The 16,727-nt window shown below is 42.4% G+C and overlaps 1 pseudogene; it reads left to right on the forward strand.

Moving 5' to 3' along the window:
- The first annotated feature begins 1,682 nt into the window (after window positions 1–1,682).
- Window positions 1,683–16,727, forward strand: part of LOC135551356 (syndetin-like) — a 232,573-nt pseudogene continuing 217,528 nt past the window's right edge.

Raw genomic sequence — 16,727 nt, forward strand, 5'->3', positions numbered from 1 at the left:
CATTATGATTCATCCAGGCTTCCAACCACATTATCTTTCATTATGATTCGTCCAGGCTTCCAACCACATTATCTTTCATTATGATTCGTCCAGACTTTCAACAACATTCCTCCAGTTGCTTTCGATTTCGCACTATAGCCGAACTGTCGTTTTAGCAGAGTTTTTTGGGTTGGCTAATAGAAGGCGATAGCATTGTATATAACAATGTTTTATGGTTACATGATCATGATAGGATAAAGGTTGACATTGCACAACCCTAATGTCAACTGATCAAGCCGGTCAGGAGGCCTTTTTCCATCTAGTTTGAATGGGTTTGTTTGTTTAGACATCTGTTCTGACATAAGACCCTGCTCTCTGTTTATCTCTTTTTATCTACCGATCTGAATCAATTTTCCACCTCGTATTTCCTCACCAAATAGTTGTTTTTAACGTGACAGTGTTTTGTCTTTCTCTGAATGCTACCTCTTTATCGGGGTCGGTCGACGACTCCACTTCCACTCTGAGATAAGGTCAGTTGGCGTGTGCTCCCACCTCAAGGCGATGACAGCTGGCTTTTCAGAAAAGATCTGTGAATCCACCGGTAGCTGAGGGCATGTTCGTTCTTTGAGAGGTCGTTGTTGGTTCAGCCTTTTCCAAGTAAAACCAAACCACTAATTTCCTCATTCCATTACATAATCGTTCCATTTGTTTCTTTCATTCAGTGGGGTACTCTGGAGGAACAGAAGAACATTTCATACTTTGTGTGGGGGAATCATTCTCTCCCTGTTTCACCCCATTAGTGAAAGATAGGGCTCACAGGAACCTGGAGTGGATGAGAGACAATTCAACTGTGTGGGCTGACATTAAAAGTTACAGTAACCCTGTTTTATACACAGTCTTATTCCAGCTAGCGTTCAACTCAATAGGTATCTTTTGTACTGTACCGTAACATTTTACCATGTGAAGAGTGGACTGTTAAATAAAGTGTAACTTGTGTTGTTGTGTGAATTGTGATTGGTCGCTCAGTGTGAATGGATCTCTTGTTTTCTGCAGGAGTTAGAGAGGGTGACGTCATTACAAACCAACCTACAGCGGGCTGCAGTAATCTGCACCAACGCTAAGAGGTAAGCATTCTGATGTGACCCACCCTCCCTCTTAAAGCTGTTGTTCTTCCACAATGGATTATTGAGTTGTAAATTCCTGTTAGCATGTATTTAATGACACAGTCAATTTCATTCCCACTGTTTGCATATGTACAATATGAAATCAGTGCACGCTAACTTGACTTTGATATTGAGTCAGTCAGTGTTGTGATTCATGTTGAGATTACTCTTAACAGATCTGTGCCAGCATTGTAAATGTCTGTCACTTCCTGGTTCCGGACAGCTGAGTGTTTCCAAGGAGGACTTCACTGAGGCCAGCCTGGGGCTCCTAGCCAATCAGAGGAGGAGACAGCTGCTCACAGGGCTGCTGAAGCCACTGAGGACCATCAAGATCCTGGTAACTATCCAAGTCACCATGTTGCTTTAAATCCTCATACAGACGCATAGATATCAACAGGATATTGGCATGCAACATACTGTACAATTTAGTTGTGGAATGTTGCACTTATTCTGTAATTGAGTTTCAATGTTTGTTTTGGGTCTTGATAGTGATGGTCATGTTTAACTGTTCTCCTTCTTGTTTTACAGCAAAGGACTGATGTTAGACTCAGTGAGATGCTGGAGGTAAGAGTTATGCCACTAGAATGCATGTACAAGGGTTCTCTAAAGGTCAAACAACAGGAGGCTGAGTTCAGATGAAGCGCTAGTAAATTCAGATGGTCATGAATCCCTGAATCCCATTTGTCATGGCAGACCATCCTGGACTCATGCCTGCTTCTGTCATGGGGAGATTTGTGTAGATACTGTAGATTGTAAGGTCAGAAAACGATATACAAAGGATTCATATTCAGTTATATCCCATTCTTAAAGTAATGGGTTTAGAGCAGTTTATACTCAACCTGGGTTCGTACTGCAGGGGGTCTGAAGAAATACAAAATAAAATATATATTGTTTATAAATATATATGTATAGATAGATATTTTTATTTTGTGTGTGTATATACAGTTGAAGTCGGAAGTTTACATACATTTAGGTTGGAGTCATTAAAACTTGTTTTTCAACCACTACACAAATGTCTTGTTACCAAACTATAGTTTTGGAGGGTCGGTAAGGACATCTACTTTGTGCAGGACACATGTCATTTATCCAACAATTGTTTACAGACAGATTGTTTCACTTATAATTTACTGTATCACAATGCCAGTGGGTTAGAAGTTTATATACACTAAGTTGACTGTGCCTTTAAACAGCTTGGACAATTCCTGAAAATTATGTCATGGCTTTAGAAGCTTCTTTTTGGAGAAATGTCCTCTGGTCTGATGAAACAAAAATAGAACTGTTTGGCCATAATGACCATCGTTATGTTTGGAGGAAAAAGGTGGAGGCTTGCAAGCCGAAGAACATCATCCCAACTGTGAAGGGTGGCAGCATCATGTTGTGGGGGTGCTTTGCTGCATGTCATAGAATAGATGGCCTCATGAGGAAGGAAAATTATGTGTATATATCATTATATATATTATATATATATATATATTATATTATTATATAGCTCCACATTGATCTGGTATTGGTACTTCCTGTATATAGCTCCACATAATCAGATACTGGTACTCCCTGTATATAGCTCCACATTGATCTGCTACTTCCTGTATATAGCTCCACATTGATCTGGTACTGGTACTTCCTGTACAGTCTTGGCCAAAAGTTTTGAGAATGACACAAATATTAATGTTCACAAAGTCTGCAGCCTCAGTTTGAATGATGGCAATTTGCATATACTCCAGAATGTTATGAAGAGTGATCAGATGAATTGCAATTAATTGCAAAGTCCCTCTTTGACATAAAAATGAACTGAATCCCCCAAAAACATTTCCACTGCATTTCTGCCCTGCCACAAAAGGACCAGCTGACATCATGTCAGTGATTCTCTCGTTAACACAGGTGTGAGTTTCGAAGAGGACAGGGCTGGAGATCACTGTCATGCTGATTGAGTTTGAATAACAGACTGTAAGCTTCAAAAGGAGGCTGGTACTTGGAAACATTGTTCATCTTCTGTCAACCATGGTTACCTGCAAGGAAACACGTGCAGCCATCATTGCTTAGCACAAAAAGGGCTTCACAGGCAAGGATATTGCTGCCAGTAAGATTGCACCTAAATCATCGGATCATCAAGAACTTCAAGGAGAGCGGTTCAATTGTTGTGAAGAAGGCTTCAGGGCGCCCAAGAAAGTCAAGCAAGCACCAGGACGTCTCCTAAAGTTGATTCAGCTGCGGGATCGGGGCACCACCAGAACAGAGCTTGCTCAGGAATTGCAGCAGGCAGGTGTTAGTGCATCTGCACGCACAGTGAGGCAAAGACTTTTGGAGGATGGCCTGGTGTCAAGAAGGGCAGCAAAGAAGCCACTTCTCTCCAGGAAAAACATCAGGGACAGACTGATATTCTGCAAAGGGTACAGGGATTGGACTGCTGAGGACTGGGGTAAAGTTGTTTTCTCTGATGAATCCCCTTTCCGACTGTTTGGGGCATCTGTAAAAAAGCTTCTTCGGAGAAGACAAGGTGAGTGCTACCATCAGTCCTGTGTTATGCCAACAGTAAAGCATCCTGAGACCATTCATGTGTTTGGTTGCTTCTCAGCCAAGGGAGTGGGCTCACTCAAAATTTTGCCTAAGAACACAGCCATGAATAACGAATGGTACCAACACATCCTCCGAGAGCAACTTCTCCCAACCATCCAGGAACAGTTTGGTGACGAAAAATGCCTTTTCCAGCATGATGGAGCACCTTGCCATAAGGCAAAAGTGATAACTAAGTGGCTCGGGAAACAAAACATTGATATTTTGGGTCCATGGCCAGGAAACCCCCCAGATCTTAATCCCATTGAGAACTTGTGGTCAATCCTCAAGAGGTGGGTGGACAAACAAAAACCTATAAATTCTGACTCCAAGCATTGATTATGCAAGAATGGGCTGCCAGAAGTTAATTGACAGCATGCCAGGGCGGATTGCAGAGGTCTTGAAAAAGAAGGGTCAACACTGCAAATTTTGACTTTTTGCATCAACTATATATAATTGTCAATAAAAGCCTTTGACACTTATGAAATGCTTGTAATTATACTTCAGTATTGTATTTGGTGCATGTGACTAGGGCTGTTGCGGTGACCATATTACCGCAACACCGGCCATTACGAGTCATGAATTCAGTTAAATTTCACGTGACAGGTTTAGTCATGGTAATTAGGCTTCTCTAAGCTCTGACCCTGCTGCTTGTCAGCCTATCAAACTCCCTGGTACTCAGCACTCGATATTGTCCCTCTAATCACTCTGACAATGCAAATGTGATTAAAAATCTAATTAAACACTTCATGAGAGCCAATGATCTCATGTTGCGCAACATTTCTATAGGCTATGCAGTTGCGCAAGAAAACAGAGTGATGGCTTCTGCTAAAAATAGGAGGATCCCATCAGCTTTCTATAGGCTAGACCTACTATATTTATTTATTAACTTTCCTAATATTAAGCACATTGCTTATATTTACAACAGGAGTATAGTCTACCTGCCTGGCATGAAAAGGACCCACGGTGTCACGCCCTGACCATAGTTTGCTTTGTATGTTTATATGTTTTGTTTAGTCAGGGTGTGATCTGAGTGGGCATTCTATGTTGTATGTCTAGTTTGTCTGTTTCTGTGTTTGGCCTGATATGGTTCTCAATCAGAGGCAGGTGTTAGTCATTGTCTTTAATTGGGAACCATATTTAGGTAGCCTGTTTTGTCATTGTGGGTGATTGTCTATGTGTAGTGTTTGTGTCAGCACGATTGTTCATTAGCTTCACGGTTGTCACGTTGTTGTTTTGTAGTGTTCAGTTTTCCCATTAAAATGATGAACACTTACCACGCCGCATCCTGGTCCTCCTCTCTATATCCAGACGACAACAGTAAAAAAAAAAGTGTCCTCCGTTCCCTATTTAAGTGCATAGAGGACATGTATTTTTCCCCACTTCCCCTGTTTTGATACAAGTGCATGATAATGGTCCGTTCTAAATCAAAACAAATTTCACACATATTATTTGGTATATGTAAAGATTAAATCAAGAATAGTCTGATGGGTGACAATATTAGCCTATCACTTGTGAATTATATATTATCACTTGTGAATGATTCCCAGCATAAGAATCAATGCCTACACCTCATGTAGCCAAGCCCATAGGCCTATATGTTTTGATAAGATTTGTATCACAACTAAAGTGGCCAAATAACTTTTTAAAATGAAACCCATTAATCCACTTTACACGGGTTGTAGAGCCTAACTGGCATATATAAGCAGTGCGTGAGTATCATGTTTGGGGAAGTTTTTTGTTTCAGAGTGGGTGGTAGGGACAAATCATTCACTAAACCTCAACTAAATCTTGTAATAAATAATTTGGAAATGTATCAAGTTGTGGTGACTAAACTGCTTAGAGTGACCTTGGATTGTAAACTGTCATGGTCAAAACATGCACGGCTGGCCTTTGGATGTACACAGAGAGCTAATATGACTAATATGCATGTCAATCTCTCCTGCCTCAAAGTGGAGGAGAGATTGACTTCCTCACTACTTGTATTTATGAGAGGTATTAACATGTTGAATGCACCGAGCTGTCTGTTTGAACTATTGGGGCACAGCTCAGACACCCATGGATACTCCACAAGACATGCCACTAGAGGTCTCTTCACAATCTACAAGTCAAGAACAGACTATGGAAGGCGCACAGTACTACATAGACCCATGACTACATGGAACTCTATTCCACATCAAGTAACTGATGCAAGCAGTAAAATTAGATTTAAAAAACAGATAAAAATACACCTTATGGAACAGCGGGGACTGTGAAGACACACAAACATAGTCACAGACACATGCATACACACACATGATAACATAGTTCTGGGCTCCCGAGTGGCGCAGTGGTCTAAGGCACTGTATCTCAGTGCTAGAGGTGTCACAACAGTAGATATGTGGTAGTGGAGGAGAAGGGGCCTGAGGGCACACAGTGAATTGTGAAATTTGTGAATGTATTGTAATGTTTTAAAAATTGTATAAACTGCCTTAATTTTGCTGGACCCCAGGAAGAGTAGCTGCTGCCTTGGCAGATCCATAATAAATACAAATACAAATTTTCACCCCAAAAATGCGCTTTTATAATAAAACCATAACATTCAAAATTGTATTTGTGGTCACTTTTGATAACAGTGTATTCCGCTTATGGTACCTTTGCCCTTATAGCATACTACAATGTGTGGTTTGCTGCCCTTATCATGTTAAGAAATAGTCTAATAGTTTATTAACATTTTAAGCTAAACGTTCTGATCTGTTGCGTCAGGCACATTGCGTAGTGGGATGCTAGTGGTTGTATTCATTTGGGATCTATCGCATCCCACAACTGTCCCAGACTATGTTTGGAATATTTATTTCTCACACAGAATATAATAGATCGTGTTTTGTGCTATGGGGGATAGTAGATTGACATAGGCTAGTACTTTTGCTGTTTGTTAAGCCTACTCATCTTGTTGGCTGGCGAAAAGTAAATGTGGACAGTTCTTCCAATAGCAAATCAAATCAAATTTATTTATATAGCCCTTCATACATCAGCTGATATCTCAAAGTGCTATACAGAAACCCTGCCTAAAATCCCTAACAGCAAGCAATGCAGGTGTAGAAGCAGGTCCCCCGAGAGAGAGAAAGAAAGAGAGAATTAGAGAGAGCACATGTGGGGTGGCCAGTCCTCTTCTGGCTGTGCCGGGTGGAGATTATAACAGAACATGGCCAAGATGTTCAAATGTTCATAAATGACCAGCATGGTTGAATAATATCTTCAGTATGCACCTCGGAATTGGATAAGGACGCGTGCAGTTGCGTCCCCGATGTCTGTCTTCACTTGTAGCCTTTGAGAGACCCGATCACTTGATTGAAAGCCATGTGAGTGAGAGGTGATTGGGAGCGCAGCACTCACGGAGTAGGGCACAACGGCCACTGGCCGCAAAAGGCATGGATTTTTTTAGGGTGCATTTTGGCGAAACAAAAGGAGGAATGCCACCATGAATTTTTAGGCATTGTCAAATGATTGTAAAATTGTAAATGAGTGACTGATGTAGTGTGTAAAGCCTGTGCAAAAAACAAGGTAGCTCTCATGCCTTTCAAGCAACTACTTTCAAATCATCATTAGAGTCGCATAATGCAGCCTTACAATGTATTAAAAATCTAAACATATAGCCCAGCGTTTGTAGGACAACTAAAGTTACATTAACAGCTCTAAATTAAGTACACTGCTCAAAAAATAAAGGGAACACTAAAATAACACATCCTAGATCTGAATGAATGAAATATTCTTATTAAATACTTTTTTCTTTACATAGTTGAATGTGCTGACAACAAAATCACACAAAAATGATCAATGGAAATCAAATTTAGCAACCATGGAGGTCTGGATTTGGAGTCACACTCAAAATTAAAGTGGAAAACCACACTACAGGCTTATCCAACTTTGATTTAATGTCCTTAAAACAAGTCAAAATGAGGCTCAGTAGTGTGTGTGGCCTCCACGTGCCTGTATGACCTCCCTACAACGCCTGGGCATGCTCCTGATGAGGTGGCGGATGGTCTCCTGAGGGATCTCCTCCCAGACCTGGACTAAAGCATCCGCCAACTCCTGGACAATCTGTGGTGCAACGTGGCGTTGGTAGATGGAGCGAGACATGATGTCCCAGATGTGCTCAAATGGATTCAGGTCTGGGGAACGGGTGGGCCAGTCCATAGCATCAATGCCTTCCTCTTGCAGGAACTGCTGACACACTCCAGCCACACGAGGTCTAGCATTGTCTTGCATTAGGAGGAACCCAGGGCCAACCGCACCAGCATATGGTCTCACAAGGGGTCTGAGGAATCATCTCGGTACCTAATGGCAGTCAGCCTACCTCTGGCGAGCACATGGAGGGCTGTGCGGCCTCCCAAAGAAATGCCACCCCACACCATGACTGACCCACCGCCAAACCGGTCATGCTGGAGGATGTTGCAGCAGAACGTTCTCCACGGCGTCTCCAGACTGTCACGTCTGTCACATGTGCTCAGTGTGTACCTGCTTTCATCTGTGAAGAGCACAGGGCGCCAGTGGAGAATTTGCCAATCTTGGTGTTCTCTGGCAAATGCCAAACGTCCTGCACGGTGTTGGGCTGTAAACACAACCCCCACCTGTGGACGTCGGGCCCTCATACCACCCACATGGAGTCAGTTTCTGACCGTTTGAGCAGACACATGCACATTTATGGCCTGCTGGAGGTCATTTTGCAGGGCTCTGGCAGTGCTCCTCCTGCTCCTCCTTGCACAAAGGCGGAGGTAGCGGTACTGCTGCTGGGTTGTTGCCCTCCTACGGCCTCCTCCACGTCTCCTCATCTCATCTCCTGGTAGCGCCTCCATGCTCTGGACACTACGCTGACAGACACAGCAAACCTTCTTGCCAAAGCTCACATTGATGTGCCATCCTGGATGAGCTGCACTACCTGAGCCACTTGTGTGGGTTGTAGACTCCATCTCATGCTACCACTAGAGTGAAAGCACCGCCAGCATTCAAAAGTGACCAAAACATCAGCCAGGAAGCATAGGAACTGAGAAGTGGTCTGTGGTCACCACCTGCAGAACCACTCCTTTTGGGTATTGGGGGTGTCTTGCTAATTGCCTATAATTTCCACCTGTGTTCTATTCCATTTGCACAACAGCATGTGAAATTGATTGTCAATCAGTGTTGCTTCCTAAGTGGATAGTTTGATTTCACAGAAGTGTGATTGACTTGGAGTTACATTGTGTTGTTTAAGTGTTCCCTTTATTTTTTTGAGCGGTGTATATAGGAGTACCTGTTTCTTTGTTAAACGCTCAACACAATAGTCGCATGTGCGCACTCCCTCAAACCGTGTGGAGAAAATATCCTATTTTATTCAGCTTTGGTCAATTGTATTTTTCATACTATAAAATAATGCGACGGAATTCTAAGCAAAACTTGTCTGCTAAATTAACTAGTGTAGCCCACAGCCATATGGTATAACCAGATCAGGACCTAACATAAGGACAACTCAGAGTAAGCTGTTATGTTCTTCTGAAATACACTACTTTTTCTTCATATCATGCTTCTTTAAACTTTTCTAAATTAAATAATGGATTTATTGTGAAGGTGGAGGCTATATTACATGGATGTATTATACTTTTTAAAATGTATAGGTCTGCATCAGTGGCTTGTAGGCTATGTGTGGAAGCCAGGAGTGTTTATGTTAATTAACGGTCAATTACCGTGAGACCGACAGTTATTTGCTTGTCAATTACCTGCTGACATAATTTGGTGACCACCACAGCCCTTCATGTACCAAATAAAATTGGATTTGATTTATTGTGAAAATGTCAATTACTTCTCCTTGCCATTATCATTCACCTAATAAGACATAGGGGAAGCATTTCTTTCACAAACATGATGGGTGCCGCTGGTTTGCCTGGGAGGGTGTCCCTCCGCAAGAAAAGGTTGAAGACCCCTGGTTTTGTGCAGTGGTCAACACAATTACTTATGTTTCTATTCTTGCATACACCAAACTATGTACTAAATTGAACGTTTAACGTCTGATATTCCTGTTATTGGCTTGTGTCCCTCTGTCCTGTAGGAGGAAGACTATCCAAGCGCCCTCCAGTTTTGTCTGGAATGTCAGAAGGCTGCCATCGCATTCAAACTATACAGCTGCATAAGGTATGTTAAGATTCCAACTACTACAGTATGCTAAGATTCCAACTACTACAGTATGTTACGATCCCAACTACTACAGTATGTTTTGATTCCAACTGCTACAGTATGTAAAGATTCCAACTGCTACTGTATATAAAGATTCCAACTGCTACAGTATGTAACGATTCCAACTGCTACAGTATGTAAAGATTCCAACTGCAACAGTATGTAAAGATTCCAACTGCTACAGTATGTTAAGATTCAAACTGCTATAGTATGTTAAGATTCCAACTGCTACAGTATGTTAAGATTCCAACTGCGACAGTATGTACAGAATTCCCACTGCCCCAGTATGTTGAGATTCCAACTTCCCCAGTATGGTGAGATTCCAACTGCCCCAGTATGTTGAGATTCCAACTGCCCCAGTATGTTGAGATTCCAACTGCCCCAGTATGTTGAGATTCCAACTGCCCCAGTATGTTAAGATTCCAACTGCCCCAGTATGTTGAGATTCCAACTGCCCCAGTATGTTGAGATTCCAACTGCCCCAGTATGTTAAGATTCCAACTGCCCCAGTATGTTGAGATTCCAACTGCCCCAGTATGTTGAGGTTCCAACTGCCCCAGTATGTTGAGATTCCAACTGCCCCAGGATGGTGAGATTCCAAATACTACAGCACATTCAAACACTACAACACAAGGTATGCTAAGAAACCCTAGCCTTATTTCTTCTGATGTCAGGACAGTAGTGGATTTGACACTCAAAGGATTGGCCCATTTCACATTTTAGAATCAAACATATTTTTGCAACAATGTCAAGACATTTTGCCATGCTACTGACTTTGTCAGTGTGGGTAGTTCATGTGGTGTAGTGTAGAGGGAATTTAGCCCTAGATGCTGATCTTGTCAGTTTTGCATTTCCTCCACTAATGGTTCTCTTTTTCATATATTTTATTGTTGTTATCTTTGTCTGTGTTAGAACACAATGCTTAAGCTTATGATTGGGGGAAGGGAAGCTGATCCTAGATCCGTACCTATGGAAAATCTTACTCCGGACCAAGTTCATGTACACAAAGTTGAATCTGGTGAGTGAGTTCATTCACTGCTTTGTGTTGAATAATGTAAGAGCAGGCTGAATAGTTTGTGAGGGGCATTGATGCTTTAAAAGGTTGTGGCTTCTACTCAGAAAATGCTCAGATTAAAGTAGCAAGTTTTTATCAAAATCTATTTTACAGGCCTTTTACCTGTGCATAATAAAACACCACCCCTTTTTTCATCACAAACTTTTGTGTCCTAAGGAAAGTAAATGGACATTTCCTAATGGGTTTAAACCTTCTCATATGGTGGGTTCCAAAACCATTAGTCTGATAATGTGCTACAATGAATGTTTTGTAATGTTTGAGAGAGTGAGTCTTGGTTGAATGCCACGGTCCGTGTTCAGACTTGGGGAAAAACATTATGTCACGCAATGACAAAGTTTTCCCACACTCCTCTGCACCTCTCTCTGCCTCTCACCCCTCTCCAGCGAGCGTTGGCATGCAAGAAAAGTCAGAGCAGTATTTGAATTAGCGTTAGACTGCTATGTGTTTAGCAAGGTTGCATGGCAATGTTGTAGTACTCGAGACCGGTCTCAGGGGATGTATTGAGTGTCTTGGTCTTGTCTCTGTGTAGGATACATTTGTACTCTGTCTTAACTCGGTCTCAGACAGTAAGGACTCATAATTTCTTCCCGAGACCAGCGAGGTAAAAAATTCATTATCAGCTTCTATTCATTCAGCTCATAAAACCACTTCACCAGGCGAAGCTCCTTTTTTGAAACAGTAATATCCAGCCTTTATATCTGTTATAAACATGTTTGCAATGTGGCAAACCTTTGGCCTTCAGTGTGTGACAGGTTAGTACAGTGGTTAACCAATAGGCCTTCAGTGTGACAGGTTAGTACTAGAGGTCGCCCGATTAATCGGAATGGCCGATTTAATTAGGGCCGATTTCAAGTTTTCATAACAATCGGTAATCGGCATTTTTGGACACCGATCATGGCCGATTACATTGCACTCCACGAGGAGACTGTATGGCAGGCTGACTACCTGTTATGCGAGTGCAGCAAGGAGCCAAGATAAGGTGCTAGCTAGCATTAAATGTATCTTATAAAAAAACAATCAATCTTAGCATACTCACTAGTCAACTACACATGATTGATGATATTACTAGTTAATTTTTTTATTTGATTTCACCTTTATTTAACCAGGTAGGCAACTTGAGAACAAGTTCTCATTTACAATTGTGACCTGGCCAAGATAAAGCAAAGCAGTTCGACACATACAACGACACAGAGGTACACATGGAGTAAAACAAACATACAGTCAATAATACAGTATAAACAAGTCTATATACGATGTGAGCAAATGAGGTGAGATAAGGGAGGTAAAGGCAAAAAAAGGCCATGGTGGCAAAGTAAATACAAAATAGCAAGTAAAACACTGGAATGATAGATTTGCAGTGGAAGAATGTGCAAAGTAGAAAAAAATAATGGGGTGCAAAGGAGCAAAATAAATAAATAAATAAATAAAATACAGTAGGGAAAGAGGTAGTTGTTTGGGATAAATTATAGGTGGGCTATGTACAGGTGCAGTAATCTGTGAGCTGCTCTGACAGTTGGTGCTTAAAGCTAGTGAGGGAGATAAGTGTTTCCAGTTTCAGATTTTTGTAGATTGTTCCAGTCATTGGCAGCAGAGAACTGGAAGGAGAGGCGGCCAAAGAAATAATTGGTTTTGGGGGTGACAAGAGAGATATACCTGCTGGAGCGTGTGCTACAGCTGGGAGATGCTATGGTGAGCAGCGAGCTGAGATAAGGGGGGACTTTACCTAGCAGGGTCTTGTAGATGACATGGAGCCAGTGGGTTTGGCGATGAGTATGAAGCAATGGGCCAGCCAATGAGAGCGTACAGGTCGCAATGGTGGGTAGCATATGGGGCTCTGGTGACAAAACGGATTGCACTGTGATAGACTGCATACAATTTGTTGAGTAGGGTATTGGAGGCCATTTTGTAAAGGACATCGCCAAAGTCGAGGATCGGTAGGATGGTCAGTTTTACAAGGGTATGTTTGGCAGCATGAATGAAGGATGCTTTGTTGTGAAAAAGGAAGCCAACTCTAGATTTAACTTTGGATTGGAGATGTTTGATGTGGGTCTGGAAGGAGAGTTTACAGTCGAACCAGACACCTTAATATTTGTAGTTGTCCACGTATTCTAAGTCAGAGCCGTCCAGAGTAGTGATGTTGGACAGGTGGGCAGGTGCAGGTAGCGATCGGTTGAAGAGCATGCATTTAGTTTTACTTGTATTTAAGAGCAATTGGAGGCCACGGAAGGAGAGTTGTATGGCATTGAAGCTTGCCTGGAGGGTTGTTAACACAGTGTCCAAAGAAGGGCCAGAAGTATACAGAATGGTGTCGTCTGCGTAGAGGTGGATCAGAGACTCACGAGCAGCAAGAGCGACATCATTGATGTATACAGAGAAGAGAGTCGGTCCAAGAATTGAACCCTGTGGCACCCCCATAGAGACTGCCAGAGGTCCGGACAGCAGACCCTCCGATTTGACACACTGAACTCTATCAGAGAAGTAGTTGGTGAACCAGGTGAGGCAATCATTTGAGAAACCAAGGCTGTCGAGTCTGCCGATGAGGATGTGGTGATTGACAGAGTCGAAAGCCTTGGCTCCATCAATGAATACGGCTGCACAGTAATGTTTCTTATCGATGGCGGTTAAGATATCGGTTAGGACCTTGAGCGTGGCTGAGGTGCACCCATGACCAGCTCTGAAACCAGATTGCATAGCAGAGAAGGTATGGTGAGAATCGAAATGGTCGGTAATCTGTTTGTTGACTTGGCTTTCGAAGACCTTAGAAAGGCATGGTAGGATAGATATAGGTCTGTAGCAGTTTGGGTCAAGAGTGTCCCCCCCTTTGAAGAGGGGGTTGACCGCAGCTGCTTTCCAATCTTTGGGAATCTCAGATGACACGAAAGAGAGGTTGAATAGGCTAGTAATAGGGGTGGCAACAATTTCTGCAGATAATTTTAGAAAGAAAGGGTCCAGATTGTCTAGCCCGGCTGATTTGTAGGGGTCCAGATTTTGCAGCTCTTTCAGAACATAAGCTGAACGGATTTGGGAGAAGGAGAAATGGGGAAGGCTTGGGTGAGTTGTTGTGGGGGGTGCTGTGCTGTTAACTGGGGTAGGAGTAGCCAGGTGGAAAACATGGCCAGCCGTAGAAAAATGCTTATTGAAATTCTCAATTATGGTGGTTTTATCAGTGGTGACAGTGTTTCCTATCTTCAGTGCAGTGGGCAGCTGGGAGGAGGTGTTCTTATTCTCCATGGACTTTACAGTGTCCCAGAACGTTTTTGAGTTCGTGTTGCAGGAACCAAATTTCTGCTTGAAAAAGCTAGCCTTGGCTCTTCTAACTGCCTGTGTATAATGGTTTCTAGCTTCCCTGAACAGCTGCATATCACGGGGGCTGTTCGAGGCTAATGCAGAACGCCATAGGATGTTTTTGTGTTTGGTTAAGTGCAGTCAGGTCTGGGGAGAACCAAGGGCTATATCTGTTCCTGCCTGGTTCTAAATTTCTTGAACGGGGCATGCTTATTTAAGATGGTTAGGAAGGCATTTAAAAAAAATATCCAGGCATCCTCTACTGACGGGAGGAGTTCAATATCCTTCCAGGATACCCCGGCCAGGTCGATTAGAAAGGCCTGCTCGCTGAAGTGTTTCAGGGAGCGTTTGACAGTGATGAGTGGAGGTCGTTTGACTGCTGACCCATTACGGATGCAGGCAATGAGGCAGTGATCGCTGAGATCTTGGTTGAAGACAGCAGAGGTGTTTAGAGGGCAAGTTGGTTAGGATGATATCTATGAGTGTGCCCGTGTTTAAGGCTTTGGGGAGGTACCTGGTAGGTTCATTGATCATTTGTGTGAGATTGAGGGCATCAAGCTTAGATTGTAGGATGGCTGGGGTGTTAAGCATGTTCCAGTTTAGGTCGCCTAGCAGCACGAGCTCTGAAGATAGATGGGGGGCAATCAGTTCACATATGGTGTCCAGAGCACAGCTGGGGGCAGAGGGTGGTCTATAGCAGGCGGCATTGGTGAGAGACTTGTTTTTAGAGAGGTGGATTTTTAAAAGTAGAAGTTCAAATTGTTTGGGTACAGACCTGGATAGTAGGACAGAACTCTGCAGGCTATCTTTGCAGTAGATTGCAACACCGCCCCCTTTGGCAGTTCTATATTGTCTGAAAATGTTGTAGTTTGGGATTAAATTTTCCTAATTTTTGGTGGTCTTCCTAAGCCAGGATTCAGACACAGCTAGAACATCCGGCTTGGCAGAGTTTGCTAAAGCAGTGAATAGAACAAACGTAGGGAGGAGGCTTCTAATGTTAACATGCATGAAACCAAGGCTATTACAGTTACAGAAGTCATCAAAAGAGAGCACCTGGGGAATAGGAGTGGAGCTAGGCACTGCAGGGCCTGGATTCACCTCTACATCGCCAGAGGAACAGAGGAGGAGTAGGATAAGGGTACGGCTAAAAGCAATAAGAATTGGTCGTCTAGAACGTCTGGAACAGAGAGTAAAAGGAGGTTTCTGGGGGCGATAAAATAGCTTCAAGGTATAATGTACAGACAAAGGTATGGTAGGATGTGAATCCAGTGGAGGTAAACCTAGGTATTGAGCGATGAAGAGAGAGATATTGTCTCTAGAAACATCATTGAAACCAGGAGATGTCATCTCATGTGTGGGTGGTGGATCTAATAGGTTGGATAAGGTATAGTGATCAGGACTAGAGGCTCTACAGTGAAATAAACCAATAAACACTAACCAGAACAGCAATGGGCAAGGCATATTGACATTAAGAAGAGGCATGCTTAGTCGAGTAATCAAAAGGGTCCAGTGAGTAGAGAGTTTGGTTGGGGTCACGGCGATTTAGACAGCTTGCCGGGCCATCGGTAGCAAGCTAGCATAGGATGGAGGTTGTTATTAGCCACCTCGTGCGTTTCCGTCAGTAGGATTAGTGTGGTTCGGTGTGGTAGAGGGGATGAATCCAAATCACACACAAAAAAAACAAACAATAGATATAGTTATGGAGGGCCAAGAATTTTTATTTATTTATTTATTTATCTAGCTTGTCCTGTGTTGCATATAATCGATGCTGTGACTGTTAATTTATCATTGAATCATAGCCTACTACCCTAAACGGGTGATTTAACATCGTTGTCATTGCACCAATGTGTACCAAACCATAAACATCAACGCCTTTCTTAAAATCAATACACAAGTATATATTTTTAAACCTGCATATTTAGTTAATATTGCCCGCTAACATGAATTTCTTTTAACTAGGGTAATTGTGTCACTTATCTTGCGTTCTGTACAACAGAGTCAGGGTATATGCAGCAGTTTGGGCCGCCTGGCTCGTTGCGAACTGTGTGAAGACTATTTCTTACTAACAAAGACAGCCAACTTCTCCAAACCGGGGATGATTTATCAAAAGCGCATTTGCGAAAAAAAATCACAATCGTTGCACGAATGTACCTATGCCTTAACATACCTTTCTTAAAATCAATACACAGAATAATATATTTTTAAACCTGCATATTTAGTTAAAAGAAATTCATGTTAGCAGGCAATATTAAACTAGGGAAATTGTGTCACTTCTCTTGCGTTCATTGCACGCAGAGTCAGGTTATTGGCAACAGTTTGGGCCACCTGGCTCGTTGCGAACTAATAGGATTTTACGTAATTATGATATAACGTTGAAGGTTGTGCAATGTAATTTAGACTTAGTTAGATCAAATACGTAACGGTTCATATTTCACTGAAATAATAATAATAATTTGTTTTTGAAGTGATAGTTTACGGATTTGACC

The sequence above is a fragment of the Oncorhynchus masou genome, chromosome 13 (assembly GCF_036934945.1).
Source record: "Oncorhynchus masou masou isolate Uvic2021 chromosome 13, UVic_Omas_1.1, whole genome shotgun sequence".
Lineage (NCBI taxonomy): Eukaryota > Metazoa > Chordata > Actinopteri > Salmoniformes > Salmonidae > Oncorhynchus > Oncorhynchus masou.